Below are 17,973 nucleotides of genomic sequence, written 5' to 3' on the forward strand. Positions count from 1 at the left end.
GCCTCACAGCCCCTGCTTGCAACATAAATACGAATTGATTTTGGCATTTCTCCCTGCTCCCGTCCTACTGAGCCTACGGAATGTAATAAAAATTATTTTAGCCACAAAACGCCAACTAAATGCTTTTGCCAGCAACCCCCATTACAAATCCTCCCCCACTTCCGCCGCCCACATACCGACCTGTGGCTCTGGACCACACGCTGCCACACGCGCCGCCAGCTGCGACCTCGGCGACGCTACCACTTAATGACTAAATGAATGTACGCCACGTTGTTGTTGGTGTTGTTGTTCTTGTTCTCGTTGCTTTTGTTATTGTTGCTCTCCGGAACACAGGCGGCCCGAAAATGCCAACAGAGTATTTAATGTTTGTATTTGAAGGCAGCAGCATCAAAGGGCAGCAGCCCACACGCAACATGTGGCTGTGAATGGGGGTTTTCGGGTGGTTTTCCCTTTCTTAAAAACGAGTGTATTTTGTACTTTTTCCACACACGCACACCCAGCAAGAAAAACATCCAATTTATACTAAATATGTGTAGCCATACTCGAAGTAAAAGGCTCATTCAATATTAAATTTAGACGTCTAGTACGAAAAACTTGCACAAGGTTTCCCACGCTGACTTGCATCCGCCATCACCAAGTTATGAAAATTTAATAATGTTTTGTTTTGGAAGAAAAAAAGTTTGTTGGAGCACAGTTCAGTTGCGAGCCAGCTTTAGTCAAGACCATATCAAAAGAGCAGGGACTATTTAAATGAAAGAAGGTATCACGCGGAAAATGGACACCTTCAAAATTAAAAATGAAGTATTTAGAAATCACCTTAAAGCAGGGATTCGTATTCGGGCCATCGCTCTATTTTCGCCAGCACCAACGCCCGGTGGAGTGGCTTCGAATATCAAGCGGCATCTGATGTGTTGCGGGCACAACTTATAGAGTATATACACATACATGCATCTATATACTTCTGAGTACATATGTACATATCTATATAGTCCACCAAAGGCGGGGGTGTTGAGTTTCAAGCACATCGTAGCCACAATAGCAGATAAATCAAGGTGTCGTTTATGTTTGAGTACCTGGCCGAGGCGATTGTCCAGCTACCTACGAGAAGCTCATATTTAATGCTTAGTTGAGTTCGTCTGCATGTCGCCGAACCCCATCCCCCGGGCGGGCAATAGGATAACCCTCGGTGGACTTGTTTGCGTTGGCTGCCATAACTGTGACCGCTCTCATCTGTCAGAGCCAGTGTGTGCATTAAATGTCAATAACCATAACTTAATTCATTTGGTTTGTCTTCCACATGGTTGCCGTTTATAAGCGCACTATCGGATTCAACTGTTTGCACTTGCTGCATTGGTCAACTGTCGTTGTGTGTGTGTGTGTGTTGTGTATATGTGTGTGTGTGTGTGACTCGCACATTGAAATCGAATAAGTTGTGCAGTCGACAAATTGCTGCCTGCACCACTCCGGGGTGCACCATAAACCCACATGAAGTCACAAGATATTGAAAATACATATATTTTATTTCCCAATTATTGATAAACTATTTCGTGTTCCAAATGAGTCTACATTTTCCAGCTCGTAAGCTCATTCTTAGTTTTGCATTGCCTTGTTCCTAGCTTATCGAATGTTTCCGTTTGTGTGCAAAAATTTCATTTTTGGCTAAATAACTAAAGCGACTTTACGACCTTTACCTTCAATATATGTACTTTTGAAGGGAAATTGGTCTAGAAGACTCTGCTTATAAATTAAATATCGCGTCCAATTTTCAAGAATTATATGCGGAATAGGATAACAACAAAAATATGAATTCACTGATATACATATATACCCTCTTTCTTCCTTAGTAAGTTTTCGTGACTCACGAGTGAAGCAACACAATCAGATGAGACAAAAGCATGTCTTATATGCATATTGGTTTTAATATTTTTATAGAAAACGTAATTTTGATACAAAAACCACTCTTAAATCATATAAGTTTCTTAATTACTGTTCACTCGAGTTATCCTAAAATTGTGAAAGGATTAGTGATTGAAACATTTTGATCAGATAAGTATCTGCAAGTATATTATACCTATATACCTTTGTCATGTGATGCTTTCTTGTGAGTAAACTCGAAAAACCATAAAGGAATACTAAAAGCACGCATGCACAAACTTGAATTAAAAATAGATGGCTTACAAATGCTAAAGAGCTTTATAGACTTAAGAGTCCTGTCTGTGCGACAACGCACTATGTACTTATACAAATTGAGCCATAATTGTTCTCATATTTTTCCACTCAACTCGCCAGCCCCTCTCGAGGCAGGGAAAGCAATAATCAATTCCCCTAACAATGTTCAACGATTTCGCTTACCCCCATTGAAGTCAAAGTCCCTTGAGCTTGCAGCTCAAGTGCAACTATCGACTGACCCGCAAGCAAAAAGCAGCTAGCCAATAAAAATGAAACCATAAAAATTGAAATACCACAGGTGGAGCTTTGAGGCTGACGCACACTTAGATCCACATACGTGAACACACCCATACAAGCACAAGCATAGTTTTTTCTGCAATAATTTACATAACTTTTGCCTGACGACTTGGCAAAAAATATAAACAAACATACTATACGTATGAGTACGAGCACAATCAACAGATAAAGGTAAAGGCGAACACAAAACCGAAACGGAGAACTCATGATGCACCCTTTTGGGTTTGTTGGCATTTGGTAAAGTTTGGGAGTTTGCTGAAATTGAAAACGGCGTTGATTATAATGTCAATAGTCATAAAAATTCGCAGCGACACGAAACCCACACACCCGTACAAACGCACACACAAGACTGGTAAGGCCCAGTCGGCCATGGGTGCGGTCAAAACTTGGCTTATTTTTTGCGCTTTTGGGAGCATCAAATGTACATTTCGTGTTTTTTCTTTTTGCAAGCAGTTTCATTGGCACTTTGAAAGCGCGTTTATGGGTATTAATGTTTGTATTTTTTTTTTTTTTGGCTGAACTTCACCCTCAATCCTGTTGCTTACCTGCCGGCAGTCAGCAATCGTGATGCTGTCGCTGAAGGTCTTGTTGTTGTTTTTGTTGTTGCTGTGGTCCAGAGCTTAATGCGCTTTGGCATGCTTTTAGGCAATAATTCATGGATTAACGCCATTTGGTTTAAGCTTATTTTCGGGCTTTTAGCAGATTTGGTTTTGGACTGCTCTAAACACACGCCTTTTCTGAAGGCATCCTGGCGCATTCCTGGAACGTGACTAATAAGCGTCCCCATCGTCGTCTCTAATGATTTTTGCCATTTTTATTGTTTTTGCTTTTGTTTTTTGTCAAAAATTGTGTAGCGATTTGTTGACCACAACAAATTGCATTCTGCGGATTTGCTCGTGTGCCCATAAATAACCATTTGTTTGACCACACAGTGTTCGAGCCTCCTTTAAGGAGATTCGAACAAGTGGCCTTGTACCTGCCAACAGCACGTGCTCAAAACTGGGCTGTTCTCTATACATACGTATAGTATGCATGTCGCCCAACTGGAAGGGCCAGTCATTAATCAATATAAACACATTTACATTTACTCGTAGGGCAGACCCAGACCCAGAGCAAGAGAGCAAAACCCACACCCCAACTGCCGCTTATTACAAGCTAAATTTTGCTGATTTATGCGCCCGCCTTGAATGCTGCTGAGTAAGAACTTAATTTCGTCTTTTACAATCTGCACATAGTACTCGTACACAGAATATAGCTTATCCCTTTGCGCTCGAACAATTCATAAGTCTAAGGACACGCCAACGGCAGCTGGAGGGCTTCTTTTGCATGCAGTAGCCGGCCAACAAGTTTACTCTACGAGAATTTCGTGTTGAACGTAACGGAGCGGAGGAAGTGGTGGGAGTGTTGAGAAGCGGTAGGGAGTGGAAGGGAGCAAGGACAATCAGGCTAGGCCGCTGCTCCCCAAGCAGTTGAGCATTTTGCGCTCATTTCGTAGCATAACTTAGCGTGCTGAAAATCCAAAAATATGTCTTGGCCAGAAAGGGTTGTGAGCCCGAGTCCAGATTGCACAAGTAAGCTGTTGCTAGTGACGCCCCTGCCACTCTCGTTGCGTAAGTTTCCGGTTATGGTATGGTATTTTCATTGTTTTTCATCACAACCAGCAGTGGCCGCCATATCAACGAGTTTTGTGTTGCCGCTGCCAGCTGCCGTCATTTTCTATTTGGCTAAAAGTTTATTCGTATTCAACGCATTTAATAACCGCTTATTGTACTTAAGTTTTCATTGTTACTGTAATCCTTGTTGCTGCTGTTGGTGCTGTCCTCGTCGTCTTCATCGTCGTCGTTATAGTGTTTGGTTTTGTGACTTTAATGAGTAGATCCGCTTTTGGCCATTTTGTTGGCTTGGCTCTTTTCGCTTCCCAGTTGATGCGAAAACAATGGCTGACCTCGGTTCGTAGCTTTTGTCTAAATTCCAAACTTTTTGTGGCCTGCACAAGTTTAGTGGAATATCCGTACCGTATAAAAAGAAGTTACTCCTGTCCTGCGCTGTATTGTGGTACTTTATTAAATTTTGTATATACATAGCATTATCAGATAAAACTGTGTACAATTGAAACACAAATACATACACATATCAGCTTTAAATAAGCACCTTAAAGCAACTTATAATGTAAAAGGCATTGAAACAAAATTATTCTTGACTCAAAATTAGCTTCAGCAACAGTGATTTAACAGCGTTGTGTAAGCTAACATACCAAGCGCACTACGACCCCAAAAACAATCATGGTGCAGCCGAATTACAAAAATGTGGGGCTTGGGACTTGGCTTCGGATTCACTGTTTAGCTTGGCTCGTGCATCCCACTGTTAAGTTAGGCACTTGCTAGTACTTGTAATCGTCACCACTCTCTTCGCCCGTACACGAACGAACGATGAGTTCGTCGGCTCATTTTAACGAATCGTATTACAGTTGCGCTTCGGCTGCTGCTGTTGGGGGGCTGCCTGAGGCTGACTGACTGGCTGGCCAGTGCTTCAGTTCTTCAGTAACCAACAACAACAACAGCGCGGATGGATGCTTACGCTTCGTTTCTTCTTGTACCGTTTACATTGTGTTTTGTACTCTCAACAGCAGCAACAGCAGAGGCAGACATCAACATCAAGCACTCGCTCTCTTTATCTCGTTACTCTCTCGTGGTTTTCCGTTCTCAGTTCGGTGCCCAACTCACCGTGGGGAGCTGTGGTCGGTCGTGTGGGGCTCTTCAGCTCTGTTGTCGGTCGCTGCTGCTGGCTGGCTGGCTGCTCTTCTTTGTGTTTCTGCTACTGCTGCTGCCGCGACCGCTGTCGCCGCTGTCGCCGCTGCCGTCTAACCGGCTGAACGACAGACTGTTGCTGTTGTTCTTGAGTTGGCGCTGGCGTTGTGGTCTCTGTTTTCTGTTTCTGTTTCGGTTTCTGTTTCGTTTGTGTCTGGCTGGTTTGATTTTTGCGCGCTCCATTCGTGCGCTCTGCAGTTGCGTTCGTGCGCTTTTTGAAAATAGTTACAAGATGTTCATCGAAGTGAGTAGAACGCCGGAGCGGGTAATTGGACAAGCAGTGGTTGTGTGCTAGCCCCACAATAACAACAAGAAGAAGAATAAGAAACAGAAGAAGCAGATGAAAACAGTGCAGTGAACATCATTCATTCAATTGAACAAACCGAGCTAAGCTGAACGGAACTAAAACACATGTGAACGGATAGTAACTACACGTACTCGTATGCAAGCTTATTGCATCGGCAAAACAAATACCAGTTCATATATAAATAAATACATACATACTACGCATATGTACAATTAAAGCTACATAATCATATTAACGCACATATAAGTACGAACATGTACATTTTTTGCATATGGTCAAGCTCAGTTTGAAATTCCTCGAGCTCTGCCTCCTCCGCATTATCAGCAGCGCAGGCGGCGCGCGTGTTCGTGCAACGAAGTGCCAAAAAAATTCAGAATTTCCTATAAAGCCATTAATACATACAAATTTATAAGTATGTGTATGTAGGCACATGAAGTATATAAAGTGCATTTCCTTCAACGCGCCACAACTATTGCAACAATTGCTATTTCCCCCCGACTGTGCGTGGTATTTAAAACGTGCTGACCGTTGCCTCTTGGCTTTTCCCTAAAAGAAAATTCATCTAAAAATAAAATAGACCAAAAACTAAACGCGAAACAAAAGAATCGCAGCACTATTGACGAGCTCTCGTTGTTAAAATTATAAAAATACCAAAAGCAAAGGGTAAGACTCGGGGAGCCGAACCAAAAAAGTGCGTGTTGTGGCATTTTCCACGTTCAAATTTTTTAGACGAAACCAAGAAAATGTGCCAAAAATAAACCTCCAAGTGCCGTTGCGGCTGCATTTCTCTTTTCCGCTAAATAAAACACAAAGTGTAATCTGTGGATGCATACATTTAAATAATATGCAAAAATTCCAAATCAAAAAGTGCAATAGTTTCGGCGGTGCTGCAGTGATTCGAGTGCAAATGACCCGAAAATAAATAAATATAGTAAAAAAATAATAATGCCAAAATTTTGTTCCTTTTGTTGATGTACATATATACATACACATATATTTTGAAAATACACACACAAGTGTGTGCGCATTGAAATTGTTCAAATATAAACAAACAATGAGTGTTTGATGCAGTCGACGATATTTCTGAAGAGTCTCTTTTTTTTGGCCTTCTCGTCAACACTTTTCTACTTGCAAGCCATGTACATTATTTTCTTGGATACCAACACATAAGAAGAGTTTTCATTTCGATCTGCATCCGAAGAGTAACCTTGAATATAGCAAAATTGTTTACGTCACATTTGGAATATTTGCGATTTGGATACGAAACGCTCTCCTTGGGATCAATCAGAAAGGTGGGTAAATACAAATATGTAATTGAAAAGTGAAGAAATAATCATCTATTCTCTGCCATACGTAATTATCTTATTTATTTATTCATTTATTGGTTTTCTATTGTAAGAATATTAAAAACCCCCCGAATTATGCTTATAGTATATATCCTAAAAAGAAAGCATCTGTAAACAATTTTCATTCAAAATCAGACTACCTGATGGATTTATTTGTGCGAAAAGTGACAGTATTGTATAATGTAATCCGAGTGCGATGAAAACTACTTGCTTTTAACTGTATTCCAAAACAAAACTAACAGATTCTAAAATGAAAAAAAAATGAAAAAGCCCGTTAACAACAAATTATATCTAAACAAATTAACTATAGCTGCTAAGCAACGGATAGAATCGCCCGTCATTTTCTGTATTTATACAAAACCCAATAAAAACTTGTGGTGCTAACCACTATTAAAAAAAGGCCTTAATCCACTACTATAATTACTTATTATATAAGTTATTTGAAATTGTTTGTGATAAACAAAAAACAAACCGTTTCTCTCTTCAATCTCTATGATTTCTCACAACAACAAGAACCGCACTTCTCTCGCACACGCTCCTATTGCCTTGAGATCTGTAAAGCGAGCAGCAACAAAAGTAAACCACACAACCGCCAGATAAATTAAACATGTGAACACAGAGATACAAATACACACACATGCACATGGCCAGAAAAGCGGTGGCGTATCTTCTTACGTGCTCAAGGATAAAGACTATTGTCTTCTTTCATAGCTGCAGCAAGGCGAAAAAATGAAAAATTTAAGAAAATCGCAAATAACTTGAGCATTGAAACTTTTCTCATTACGAATATCAACGGCAGGCGGTGGTAAGTGTTTTAAACTTTGCACACTTATTGCCAGGATGGTTGGCTGTCAGTCAGGGCCATGGCTATAGCCACGGCTATGGAGGAGGCCAGCTGGTCACTCCGAGAGCGAGAGCACGTCATCTGCCATTGCGCCCACGCCCACTCATAAAGCGTACTGACAATTTTTACTTCTCAATAAATTTTGCTGGAAGCACACATAAATCTATTTCGCGCATTTTATTTGTTTATTTAAAATTGTTAAAGGAAATAATACGAGTGGGCAAGCAATAATTTTCATGATTGGTGTGACAATGTAATTAATTTTGGAGCGCGGCATAAGAAGCGTTCCTCGTTATGATTTTTTAATTAACGATACGATGCAGAATGGTGTTATAAAACTGGGTGGGTAATACATCAGTTTAAATTATGTGAAGTGCGTTGCTTGATGCGATCAAAAGTCGCTGTCCAAATGAGTTTATTCACACGGCCACACAGCCTTTAGCTCTACATAAAGCTATAATTAAATGAGCGTATGTGATTGGGTGTATTGCACTCTTATCAGCGCGTTTACGTCTACGGCCAGGTGGCTGGCCCTGCTTCTCAGAGTCTGCCGCCATGACACTCCCACGTTTTTCTTCATTAATAATAATCAAAGCGTCCAAATTTCTTTGCCATTGTCAAATGAACTTTCCGTAGGACAGACGACACATTCTAAACATTGTTAGGCACAGTCAGTCAGTGTTGATAAGTGTTATGCGAGCATGTGTGTGTGTGTGTGTGTGTGTGTGTGTGCGGCAAAGTCGAGCTGCTGCACCCTGATAAGCGGTGCTCCTCAAATTATTTGCATAATGCTATTTATTTTCCAGCCAGCCAGCCATTACATTCTGCTTGAGTTTTGTTTTTCTTGGGCCCAGCCCGCTTAATTAGCCGCCTGCAGTAAATAACCGAAAATATGTATATTTAGAGACTTTACCATATTTCTCAACCGCCGCGGCGGGGACATCGACGCACATAAATAAGCTTTAGTCCAAAGCCAAATCGGCGGCCGTTGTTGTGCAAAATAAGCAGCCGAAAGCAGCTGGCAAATGGCCAAGAGACATGGCCAAATGTGCTGCTAGTCGTGCCTGTTTTACCCTAAAATTTAACTAAGATGGTGTATTTTGTTTGGAACCCAAGTTTGTAACACTCATGTGTATGATGATGCATGCCTCCCTGTTATATATTTGATGTCAGCATAGACATACGAACGCCTTTCGATCTCCTTCAATTGCCCTACACAGGTAACGTGTCGAAACCGTCAACACATTTTAATACATTTGTTTATTGGATCCTATTAACAATTCAAGACTCATGTACAGTGAAGCAAAAACGAAATACTATATTTTAGAGGGAAGGGTGAAGGGTGCATGAAAAATTCGATATAGCCGAACAAAATTTTAAAGCTCTTTCTTGTTGTTGTTGCTGTTGCGGTCGCCCTCGAGAAGGTGATGGCGACTGCTGCCTCTGCTTCTGCCTGTGCCTCTGTTTCTGCTTCTGCGAGCTCATGGCAATTGGCTACTGTTGAGGCCAATTTCTCTGCTGTACTTGATTGTGGGCCGTGCCATCGCCTTCGTCGCAGAGACTGCTGTGCCGTTGGTCACTAACAAATAATTTAAATTGTATTTATTTTCGCTTGCAGAGGCCTGTTCCACTTTATTACATAAAGGCGTGCAATGAGAAAACAAGCCAAGAATTTACACAGACACACTCGTACTAAGTATTACAGATTGGGACCATCTTGTGCGTTCGCTAAACGGTGAACCATAAAATTCCAAATTTCATTGTTTAGCTTTTATAGCGCAAAGCCACGTAGCCTAGCCAAGTGGCCAACCAGAAGGCAGAGTGCAAAATTTTCCACTATTACATTTTGTTTTTATTTCACTTTTTTTTATTGAAAAACGTGATCAACAACAAATTGAGTTGCCCGCCTGACCAAGCAGGCAAGCAGGCAAGCACATAGCCATGGTTGACAACGAAAACAAAGCACGGGGCCAATTGCACTTGGAATATGGAACTTGGTCTGTGTGCTGGGTGTGAGTTTGAAGTCTTGGCAATTTTTTCGACTTGGCCGCTTATCAGTTTTCCGCCTGTCTGCCTACCGCCATCCGTTCCTTCTTCCCACAATATGTTTGACTCGATTATGTTGTGTGGCTTGGGCAAACAAAAACGAAACGAAGGTTTGAAGGCCCAACGCACAGTGGGTTCAGTTTCACAAAAAGTGAAATCAAAATGTAAGCATTAAAGAATGCCTTTGGTTAATCAAAATGAAAACATTTTTGTAATCTATCGAATTAAACTAGAATACATATGCGGTTAGTAACTCAAATCATGTTCAAAAACGAACTATTTCTCAATTCAAAAGTTTCAATCCTTTTTAAATATGTTTATCTAGTTACGTTGTCTTGCAGAGCTCAATATTTATAGGTCCAACTTCCAGAATTTCTGAAAATGTAGAAATGTTGTAATCTATTAAGATTTAATTTTTAACTTATTCGAATCTATAAATAATACTTTTTCAAGACCCAAATCATGTTCGGTTTTGATTTAAATTACACTAAAAAAAAACAACAATATTTTCACATATGTACATTTTAGTAAATAAATTTTGATTTTAATTAACACATAGAGAATTGAAATGAGAGGCTATTTAATTATAAGTGCTGCAGAGGGTTTGATTACCTCCAAAAGATCATTTTTCTTTTTAATTATAAAAAAGATACACTTTGTTATGACTATTATTCATATTTAAATCAGTAATCAGTCCAATGACGTTGTTTATACTTAAAAAAAAGGAAGAATTAACACATTCCTCTGTAAATATATTCATTTGCACTATGCATTACTTTTGTTCAATGTATGAACGAAATTAGTGGAATCCTTCGTAGTTGAAACCACTGTGCTAGAGTGCGTTCAGTTGGTTGCGGGATGCGGAATGCGGGATGCGGGTGCTACGCTACATGCCATTTTTTGAGTCATCGAACACGTCTTGGACATTTTATGCTGTCACAGATAGCTAGCTAGGTCTGCGTCAAGTGTCAGTTGGCGACCTCCAGCCGGCCGACTGTGCATGTACATGTATGGCATGTGTGCATGTATGTGTGTCCGACACGTTTGCTTTGCCTGGCTTTTGAGACAGTACTGAGGCGTGTGGCGTGAGGCGTGAGGCGGTTTGGCGAAGGCTACTCACTCGTTCTTTTTGAACTGCCGTTGCGTTATTCATTGCACGCCCTCACACATATCGACAGCGACGCTGGCAGCTACGCAGGCAGCGACGCCGCCACACACTGTGACATTTATTGTTGCTTGTAATTGCTTGTAGTGCACCCGATGCGCTCGATATCTCCCACACTGCATGTGACTCTCTCACACACGCGAATACGCGCTCACATACACATACACATACACATAGGCAAAAACACATGTTTTATAGGCGTGTTGTGTTTATGCGCATCAATACTGGGCCAAGGTAGTTTTATCTTTCTACTTTTTATTTTCAGTATGTGCCGATTTTCAACAGATCTGATTCTCTTGTTATTGTAAACGCAATCCTTGAAAAATTGCTTAAACACACATTCAACACATACACGCATCTACATACATACCTACTATACATATGAATGTACATTGACCATCAGAAGGCGCGTCTATTCTCTCTCGCGCGCCAAGAGCGAGACTCTCCGTCCGCTCTCTCTGGTTCTTTGATTATTTATTTATTTTAATTTCGCATAGTATTGTTTTGCTTTTTGTTTTTATCTGCACTGGCAGCACGTTTCTACATATACGAGTACACACACATACACACATGCTTGTACTTCTTAGATACAATCATCTTGGATTGATTTACAGATGAAAATCTGCATTCCTGCAAATACAACATCCCAGTTGTTAAGTCAAAAAACCGACACCACTTTTCACTTTTTTATTTGAGAAGCAGAATAAGAAAGAGAGATAGGAGAAGAAAATTAAAAGATTTCTGTCAACTAACAATTTTGTTTTTCAAACGAAAATACAATTTTTCTTTTGTTATTTATTGACGGTTTTAAATTGATCTTATGTAACAAGTAAACTTCATCCTGTATCTCAAGTGTCTTTCCTCTAGTATCCGTCCTCAGCCCACAAATGTAAATGATAGATTGTTTTTTCTCTGCTGATTCTCTTTGCTCTCTACAGACTAAACTAAAATCCTTACAAATTCCTTAACAACGCTTCATTTTCTCTTAGTTTCAACTCTTTTCTCTCTCCTGCCACTCTCCATTCCCATGGCCTCTTCTCTGTAGAGGGTGAAATCAATGTCTTTTGCAGCAGCTTTTCTGCTTTAGAGCTGTCATTGTAGAAGCTTCCAGCTTACAATGCAGACTGCCTTATTTATGTTTATTTTTTAACATATTTCTATATTTTCTGTTCGGAAATGCTGGGCAAAGGAAAAGTAAATTGCGAACGGAAAACGAATAACTCTCAATGGGAAACGTTGTTGCCAGTTGTGTTACTTGGATTTTTGTGGTGCGTGTCACGAACATGACCGCACAGCCATTGCACGCATCTTGGTTGAACAACTTAGAAAAGTAAAGTGTTAAGTTTGCCACCCTTGCTGTGAGTTTGCGGTTTGTTTGGTTTATCACGTTGCAGTATCTTGTAGTTGCTAAAGATTTGGCAGCGATGGCCGAACTGGCAGAAGTAGAAGGAGTGGCAGGCCTCCTAACTAGACAGGCGGAGTCAGCCCAATTGATTTTGAAGCGGTATCATAGATTGCGCCCTTTGTTATGCAACGGCATCGTGCTTCACATATCCAATTGTGTATCTGACTCTGTTTGGGGGAACCGAATACAAACCAAGATGGAATGATATACGAGCATGTATATACATACATACACATACGCACATAGACAAATGTCTGCGTCACCCGGGGGCCTTTGCTTTGTTCAGATTTATTGCTTTTAGTATCGTGGCTCTTTTCAGTTGATAATTGATGAACGTTCTGTCTGCTGCAAAAGCACACAGACGCACACATTCGTATATATGAAACACTTATACTCGTACAGGACCATTTAGTCCTTATTGGAATGTGCATTGAATGCTTCTGATTGTTTTAAGGCCGTGTGAGGTTTAAGCTGATTTTTGCAGCATTTATCTAGATTTGTCTACTCGAAACAGAAGCCAAATCGAGTGCATGAATATATAAATGCATATATGTATACACAAATAAACTGATGGAGAGCATATTACTGGTACAACAGGATCTTGAATGTGTGTCTTGCCAACTCTTTCAGAAGCTATCAAAACACTGAAGATTATATTCCGTACATGTGCTTGCATCCACATCAGCACTTCTTGAGCTCGATTGCGCAGGTTTATTGCAGAGCTAAGCAACGCCTGGAAGCAGGCAACACTTTTTCATGAGCGCGCATTAAACTTTCGTCAAAGTCATTCGAGGTGTCAAAGTATGAAGGTGAAGCAATGCACACCCTTGACAAAAGCCGGAGACGTGCCGAAGTTGCAAGGTAAACGAAACGATGAGACGTGCAAAGTACTTGCCTCTATCCATCTGTAGGTGTATTCCTGCAAGTAACTTAAAGTCAAAAGCAGCATACGAAATCAACAACAAATGAACAGTCGGCGTCGCAAAACAGCAACAGACACCAGAACGAACTACCATTTTCTTGACGACAGCGATGGCAGCAGTCGCGCACCTAATGATGGCGGCAAACAAGACGAGACAGGATTCCGTCGCATAGACCATACCATTACACACCCACACACACCCACATATACATCTGCTTATTATTCACTCTCGTATGGGGAATTTATATGTGTGTATTTACGTACATGTATGAGTGATTGTTTGCGCCTGCTGATGACAAGTGCTGCCTGTTTTGAATATAATGACAAAGCAAGTCAATTCTTCAGACTCCCACACCCACTACCATCTCGCACTGTTATTATTGTTGTTGTTGACGTATGTGAATACATGGCGCTTGATTATTATGTGTTGACTCAGCGTGATTTATTGGGGTTGTTGTTGTTGTTGTTGCTGCTTTTTGATGTTGTTAGGCAATCTAAGGTTCCCCGAACATACATATGTGTGTTTGGACACCTGTGTGCCCATAACATGAATACTCCATCCTATTATGAGCTGGACGATTCGAGCTCTTAAAAGAGAACTAAAACAACAATCAGAGGATATATTCAAAAGAACAATTACAGCACATTTACATATGGAATAACAAAATTTGAAAAATGAATACTTAAGAGTTCAATGCAGATTTAAACGACCACTCCTCACTGAAGAGTTGATAGGCAGAACTCGCACAGCATCTCGATCGAAAAGTAGCAAAATAAATTTGAATGTGGGGTCTAGTAGGTAATTCCAAAGCAAACCCCCTCGCAATTATTACCAACAATAAAGCCCAAACAAGACACACTAAAGTTTCTCTTTTATGTTCCACAAATCTAGTTCAGAATACGAAATTTGCAGTGACGTCTGTCTGCGAGCAGCGCAACTCTAAAACACTTCAAGTTTGTTGGCTTAACTTTTTAATAACATTGGAGCGGCATGAAAATATTTACAATTTTCACGAGATCAGCCAAGTTTGCTGCTGCTGTAGTGCTATCGTAGTTGAAGTTGCTGCGGGTGCCAATTTTATTTCACTAAAGTTGCGCAACAACAACAAGCCTAGCCGACTTCCTACTCTGGAGGCATTAATGGCTGCATTTTGCAGGTCAGCTCTTGTGATTTGCAGAAATGTGCTGTTGTTGAGTTCTCAGTAAGTTTCCCTATCAAAACTTTGAAAGCTTTAGCTGCTATTGGTTTAGTTAACAGCGTTAAAAGCCTGTCAATAATGAATAGAAAGACATGCAAACAAGTCAATCATGAACGTGCCTGTACGCAGTTATTTGCGCCTAAAAGGCTGCAGCAATTTCCTTGATTAAGATTGTAGCTGCGAATTTGTTCTCTGCGCTTTTTGTTAGTGTGCCAAACATATAAGTTAGCGCTAAAGCACACATACTCGTAATCCCACAACCACATAATTGATGCGCCACTGTACCGCTTGAATTGGCCAACGGCTGTGCGCCCAAAAACAACTCCAGCAACAACATCTACATGTTTACACTCTCTACTTTAGATGAAAGAGTAGATTGTGTTTAAACTTAAAAACAGTCTGCAACGCAACACGGGCTTTCATAGGAAATGTATTTCGACTCAAATAATTGGAAAAACAAAAACTCTTATTTAAGAATTTCTTACAAAATGGCCACCAAATTTTGGTCCTAATTTTCGGTCTTATATCGGTGCTCGCACATAAAGAACAAATCAAACAAGTTTATAAAATGCGCTTGAAATAACTCGATAAGACTGCTAATAAGTCAGATTGCATGAGTGACTATTTTAGTCGTCAGGTTTTTTGTCACTCCTAACTCAGTTAGAAAGTTTTTCAATCATCCAATAAAATGCTTTGTTACAGGGATCTGTCGGCATCAATCGTTTAGAGTGTATGTAGAGGGTATGTAGTCGGCGCGAAGCCAAGAATAACAGTTGTGACCTTTTTCCTCTTGGTTTTTATTATGGCTTGGTTCGGGCTTCAAGGTATTGCAAAGCTCTGTGGGTGTGAACGGCATGCCACACACACACACACTCGTACATCTGCACAGGCACATGAGGGGCGCCGCACACTGCCTTGGCACAGGTGTGCATTGATATATTTTGCAGGGCAAAGTCGTTTTGGGCTTAGGTCGCCTGATATATGTACATATACTTGTATATACAGGTGCAAATCCTTCAGCTTCAGCCGCCGTGTTTATCTGGGTGTACGCGCGCGTGTGTGTGTGTGTGTTTGTGTGTGTTGCGGGTATATGCGTGTAAGTGTGCAGCTGTTATTTGGAATGCGCGCATTTGAGTTTCTAATCAAGGTAATTTTATGTTGGCAAGCACACTTAATGCCAAAATTACATTTTTTGTTATTGTTGGCGGCTATATTGTGGTTGCTGCTGCCTGGGTGGGTGTTGGTGTTGGTGTTTGGCCATTGTCCTAATGACCTTATTCGCATATCCGACGTTGGCAATTTGGGCGGCTTTGCGAGTTGGCAGCTTCTTAGCCACACAGTTTGCAAGTGACAGTACACGGCGTATACGCAATAAATCAAGCCAAGTGCGCTCACCGTCCACACTTACCATAGTATAAACATACGGACATGGATATGTATGTACATGTGTGTCGTTGGCATCATTGAGACTGCATCAAAATTTGCATAACATTTGCGAAGCTAATTAGAGGCCACATTTTAGCTGCATAGAGCAGACAGTGGAGCATCATTTATTTTTGGGTTGAAGCATGTGAGACGCTTTAATTTTATCAAGAAATATATAATTCATAGACAGAACATTACTGTTAGAAACAAACGGCTTTGATATTCATATAATGAATATAATTTTAATAATTTTGTTTCTTATTTGCAACAGTAGAACAGTTATTGTTTTAAAATTAAAAAGATTTAAAAAAGTTATCTTAAAAAGAACCAACATTGCAACAAAAAGAAGAAGACAACCCAAACAAGCTAGCGCTTACAATACATTTATGTGGAACAATTATACAAATATACAGGACTAGATACATTTAATGTAGTCTTAATTTGATAAGTTTAATAATTAAATAATAATTAAGTAATTTAGCTGAATTAAGGTCCACATATACGCCATTGTTTGCATTCAAATAACAAACATTTGCGAGCATAAAATTTATATTTATTTTACATGTGACGAGGCGTGGCAGATCCCACAAAGTATATATACCGTATTCTTGATCAGCATGACAGGGCGAGTCAACTAAGCCCCGTCTGTCTGTCTTTGGAAAGTTAACCCACTGTACAACGCTTTGAAACAGCGCTTCCTGTGGCGGCCCACAGTTACTCAGACATGAGGTTGAAACAACAATAGCAATTTCTAGGCAAGACAGGCCATTATCATTAAGCTGTCGGGCAAAGCGGGAAAGGCGAATGGGATGGCGGACAATACAAAAGACCGCACTTGAAGCTGCCGCACTTTGGCGCATTTGTTGCCTTGACTTGTCGTCAACCCCGCATACAAGCACACTAACACATATTTGTACTATACACGTATATGTACAGTTCGCAATTCCCTGGCTTCTATTGTCAGTTTTATTAGCAGCCAGTCAGTCAGTCAGGCAGTCTGCTGCATGTTGTCTCTTGCCCTTTGTCCCAAGCCAACTGATAACTTTTATAGTCGTCTGCCCTTTCATGGTCCAAAAAATCATATTGTTGTCTATTTTGCAAAGTATATAGTATATACAAATATATTTTGTGTGTGTGTGTGTGTGAGGTTAGGCTTTGTCTTTGTGCTTTTATTGTTTTGGCTTCTGTTGGTGGATGCATTTTATTTAGTCTTTGACTGTCTTTGTGTTTAGCTCACTGCTATGTAAATTGTACGACTCCCAGTTCATTTTTTCAACCAGTGTGACTGACTCTTTAAAGTCAAAAGTAGTTGTTGTACAGGCACATAGAGACACAGTAACTGAGATACGGTTTGCCACCAATGCGGTGCGCGCTGAAAAGTATGCTATGAAATTCGTAATTCACAAGCATAGGCCTGCATTTGTGCTTAAGAGCATATATGATACGAGTACATGTATATAAGTAGTATGTGTATAAGGGCGCAAACACGATCCACGCTCGCTGCTTTCCAACGCTTGGCAGCTCAATCAATCAATCAATTCATTGAATGGAAAGGTCACAAGGGTTTGTCGCAGGTTCAACGCTGGCTTTTCAATATTTCATCGGTGCACGTCGCACAGCTCTCTCTGTGAATGTGTGAGTGAGTGTGTGTGTGTGTGTGTGTGTGTGTGTTGATGACCATTAGCACATGTATATGCGCAGCACTCAATGCATCAAGCATGCTTGTAATGCAAACCATTGATGTCATGCATTTGACATTAATGCAGCATGCTATTGAATAGTGAGAATATAGTATGGTATGAATAAAATCGTTATTCATATAAATACTAGGTGAGAAGCAATTAGCTTTTAGTGAAGCACTTTGTACAGTAAAAAATGTCAATGGAATTCCCATTAATTTATTTACGAGTATGTCCCATCCAAAACTAACCAAGAAATGCCTTCATTCTCTTTACAGTTGACATGCCCTCAGCTAACGGAACTCCTTACATATCGGTAAGTACGAAATATGAATAAACATTTACGATAAGAGGAGCAGACC

The 17,973-nt window shown here is 40.4% G+C and overlaps 1 protein-coding gene across 5 annotated transcripts in view; it reads left to right on the forward strand.

Moving 5' to 3' along the window:
• Positions 1-5,428: 5,428 nt before the first annotated feature.
• LOC115628569 overlaps positions 5,429-17,973 on the forward strand; it is a 41,792-nt gene continuing 29,247 nt past the window's right edge. For 2 of the 5 annotated variants that reach the window (XM_030524733.1, XM_030524734.1), the window contains exons 1-2: positions 5,431-6,872; positions 17,890-17,927. The gene's annotated coding sequence lies outside the window, so the exon portion shown is untranslated. Of the gene's footprint in view, positions 6,873-17,889; positions 17,928-17,973 lie in introns of all 5 variants that reach the window. The other 3 variants (XM_030524737.1, XM_030524735.1, XM_030524736.1) reach the window with 3 other exon arrangements.

Source organism: Scaptodrosophila lebanonensis, unplaced genomic scaffold, assembly GCF_003285725.1.
Source record: "Scaptodrosophila lebanonensis strain 11010-0011.00,11010-0021.00 unplaced genomic scaffold, SlebRS2 tig00000118-arrow-arrow-pilon, whole genome shotgun sequence".
Taxonomy (NCBI): Eukaryota; Metazoa; Arthropoda; class Insecta; order Diptera; family Drosophilidae; genus Scaptodrosophila; species Scaptodrosophila lebanonensis.